This window comes from Octopus bimaculoides, chromosome 2 (genome assembly GCF_001194135.2).
Source record: "Octopus bimaculoides isolate UCB-OBI-ISO-001 chromosome 2, ASM119413v2, whole genome shotgun sequence".
NCBI lineage: Eukaryota > Metazoa > Mollusca > Cephalopoda > Octopoda > Octopodidae > Octopus > Octopus bimaculoides.
Window position 1 is genome coordinate 183,728,707 of NC_068982.1, and position 4,564 is coordinate 183,733,270.

Sequence of the window (4,564 nt, forward strand, 5' to 3'; positions counted from 1 at the left end):
TATATATATATATATGCATGTATGTGTTTTTGAGTGTACACACACACACACACACACACACTCATATACACATTCTCTCTCTATGTATGTATATACGTAGTATATGTATACAAGTACACATACACAAACATATATATATATATACACACACACTCACACACCCATCTCTTCCTTGCTCTCTCTCTCTACACGCACACACACACACACACACACGTATTTCATATTTGTATATATATACATAAATATATATGCATACATAATGCATACATACATACATACATACATACATACATACATACATACATACATACGTACACATATGCGCAGATACACGATTATGTGTACAAATAAACATTTATACATGCCAAAATGTTGAGAGCTCTTATCTATAAAATCTTTAAATCATATACAAACGTTGAAATCATGTATCGATACAAATTTGTTTGTTTATTTATGACACTTTTCTAGAACGATACGAGATAACAATTCTCTCAATAACATTTTCATATAATAACAGCGCTTTATAACATTGACTACATATACTTGCATATTCATGAAGTTGGATCTCCTTCGAGACGGAAATTCTATGGTTTATATAAAATGGAATATTTCATATAATGAATAATTTTGTCAACTGTCTACAAATGTTTACCGATTGACTAATGATAATATTTCTTTTAACATGAAACCTATTAGGTCTAAACTCCATTACTTTTTGGCGTCGAGCAATGTTATAACGCTATACGTATCCTTATATACACGTATGCATATATATATATATGTGTGTGTGTGTGTGAACGCGCGCTCGCGTGTGTGTCTGCGTGTGATTATATGAATTAATACACACACTCACACATACATACACACACATATATATTTATCTCTTGGTAGATGGAATAGATTTTTTGTTGATCCTACCAATAACGAAACATTACACTAAATATATAATTATGAATGCATAAAATGTCCACATATGTATATTTGCATGTATTACGCATGTATTCTTTCACGCGTTTTAATTTAGACCGGCCTCCTGCTTTGTAGCAAGGTTGGGTTGGTCAGCACCTTGTTTTATTCATTATCCTTTGAATCTTAAGAAAACCTTGGAGAATTATTTATAGGTCCAGGCATGGCTGTGTGGTAAGAAGCTTGCTTCCCAAGCACATGGTTCTGGGTTCAGTCCCACTATGTGGCGCCTTGGGCAAGTGTCTTCTACTATAGCCTCGGGCCGACTAAATCTTCATGAGTGGATTTGGTAGACAGAAACTGAAAGAAGCCTGTCGTATATATTTGTATATGTGTGTGTGTGTGTGTGTGTGTGTGTGTGTGTGTGTGTGTGTGTGTGTGTGTGTGTGTGTGTTGTATGTGCGTGTTTGCCCCCATCACCGTTTGACAACTGATGTGGGTTTGTTTGTGCCCCTGTAACTTAGCGGTTCAGCAAAAGATACTGATAGAATAAATACTAGATTTTAAAAATAAGTCCTGGGGTCGATTTGCACGACTGAAATCCCTCAAGGCGGTGCTCCAGCATGGCCGCAGTCAAATGACTGAAACAAGTAAAATAGTAAAAGAATATCGTGATTATTTGTAGTATATGAATTAAAGAGTTGCATTCCTTCTCGGCGAACCCAATTTCAGGACTAGTTAGGCTGGTACGTATCCTGTTGCTCGAATAATGGGACAACTTTGATCACATTGCTTCATGTCATTGGGATACATTAATCTCTACGGTCTTTTCCTTTAAATGAATTGAGACAAAGGTTTAGAATTGTCTTTGTCTCTCAATCTCAATGCATTAAGATACTGTTGGTATCGGTTCTTAAAGTTGTTTGTGTCGATACTCATATAGTTTTTTTTCCAGTGCCATCAGAGGAAGTTATAGTAGTCTGTATATCACCGCTTTGAAGCGACACACTCCTTTAAGCAGGCAGGTTAAAGTGTTCAACTGTTATGTGTAGGACCGATCTGTTATGGCGTACGTTGTGGTATGTGTTTTGTTGTGATATGGGATTTCGGAAATAATGCTATCCAGGCAAGAATAGCTGGTCTTAATGTTATTAGTATTGAAGTGTTTGTTGTAGTTATGCGTAGGTTGGAAACGTTATCGTACATATTTACGTTACTGAATATGTTGACGGCTACATCCATTTTGTTAAGTGAATTGAACCAGATGAAGTTTTTCCTGGTTCTTTTGTTTGAGAAATTTTCCAATACGAGTTTCTTGCTAAAGCAGATTCTTGCAAGGCATAATAAAATACCCTGTTAAACCCCAATCCTTTTTGAAATTAAACAAGAAAGTCTTTAATTTATATATCTACGGAAATATTCCGAGAAATTAAAAAATTTTAACTATGTATATGGCTTCCTTAATTTACTTTCTTTAAGGTTAGTATTTGCTTAAACTGACATCTAATTTTGTGCCTAAAAAGTAACCTATTGTTGGAATGGCGTTCGTGATGATATTTAAATCAAATTACTTTAATATTCCAATCAAGTTCTCTCTAATATCTACCCATGGTGCAGTCGTTCAAGCTGTATGAAATAGCTAAGCTCTCATCTCGATACAGACCGGAGCTATTGGTGTACTGCACTTTTCTGAGGTTATCTAGTACCACGAACCCTACAAGATTAGTTACCTCTGTTCCGTTATCGAAAACATCGAACAGAAGTTCTTTTTAATCCACTAGGAATCGCTTTGATATAAAAGTGATTTCTTAGTGTTCATTATTTTCCTGGTATCAAGACCACTTCGGGTGAAGAATTTTTATCTAAATTCCGGAGATTTGAGAAGAGCTTAAAAGATAGATTAGCAGATGTCCGCGCTTCGGTTGGATGAATATATAAATGATTTATTTTCGATATCAAGGAGCCACGAAAATGTATGTGAAATCGGAAACTTTCAAGCAATGCAGTTGGTTTGAAAGGGGAAAAAAACCAATGTAATGGATATAATGACGGACTTCAGTGTTTGCTCAAAGAAAGCGTTCTACGTCGTTCTGTTTGACAGGCTATTCTTATTATTTTAACAAAACTCGTAACTACTTTCAGTGTTGAGTTCCTTCAGTACTATAAGAAAAGTAAAAAAGACCTGTTTATGATCAATGGTGCGAATAAATGCTTATCTGAACCCTGGATGGTGAATGTTCATCAAGCTTAAGTTTTTGAAAACCACGATGAATCCATTCAAAATGCGATTGATAGATTTGGACAAGGGCTTAGACATTTGCAGGTTTTTTCTTTTTTTTTTCACATCAGATCTTCAGAAAGTAGGGCGGTGAGTTGGCAGAAACGTTAGCACGCCGGGCGAAATGCTCAGCGGTATTTCGTCTGCCGCTACGTTCTGAGTTCAAATACCTCTGAGGTCGACTTTGCCTTTCATCCTTTTGAGGTCGATTAAATAAGTACCAGTTACGCACTGGACTCGATGTAATCGACTTAATCCATTTGTCTGTCCTTGTTTGTCCCCTCTGTGTGTAGCCCCTTGTGGGCAATAAAGAAATAAGAAAGTAGGAAGCAGACAACTGACATAAATATTGTTTTTCCCTTTAACATCTTTCTATGTTTATATCGTAATGTTTAAATATACTCACAAGAACCTACAATAATTTCCTACCACGGAAATCTTATGGCGGATTCTGTCAATGAATATTATTTTTACCATAAATTATATAATAAAACTATTTTAATTTATACTTTAGAATTAATAAGATGCTGATATGTCATCATCTTTTCATAAATCATTCAATATACTTTACATGTTTCTTCTTTTCAATCCAAAGTTTTCAAGTTACGACCCAAGTATATAAATATCAGTATATCCTGATCATAAGTTAGTATGAAAATTGCATTTAAATTGAAACTGGGACTATACTCTATTTGAAACTCTAAAATTAATTTCAAATCTTCTTGTGGCTTGATAAATTGACAAATAAAAATAAGAAGTGAAAGAGAACCAGTGTGTGCCTTTATTATTAGCATAATGATTCTCCCGGGCGACAACAAAATTATGTTATTGTTTAATTGAATTATATTCAAAACCAAGAGTATTAATTATAGTCAATGTATAGGCCACTGCTTGATGTATTGTATTGTTTTATGTTTTATATACAGTCTCATGATACTGAACACAATAATTTGTTAATATTCTAACAATATTATAACACCGCTCTATGTAACCTTAAATACATTACGGTTAATTGTGACACATTAAACCTAATTTAACTCATATTTAACGGTTGGGAGAAAATCATAATTGCAATTGAAATTTTCAGAAAAGCTAAGGTTTATAAATGACATTCATAACAACGGCAGCATTATACGTAATGTCACGCCCGGCTCTAAGTATGAGATTAACTGCAGTGTACGTTAATTTAGATGTATTTTTAATTACTGTTATATCCGCCTGTAACTGATATTCTCGATGTAGTTTAAATATGCTGTGAGTATGCTTTAAATGGTTTCTTATATATGAGTCGTGATTGTCATTAAGGTTGTGTTTACCAAACAAGTATACAATTATATATAGATATATATATATATATATATATATATATATATATATATA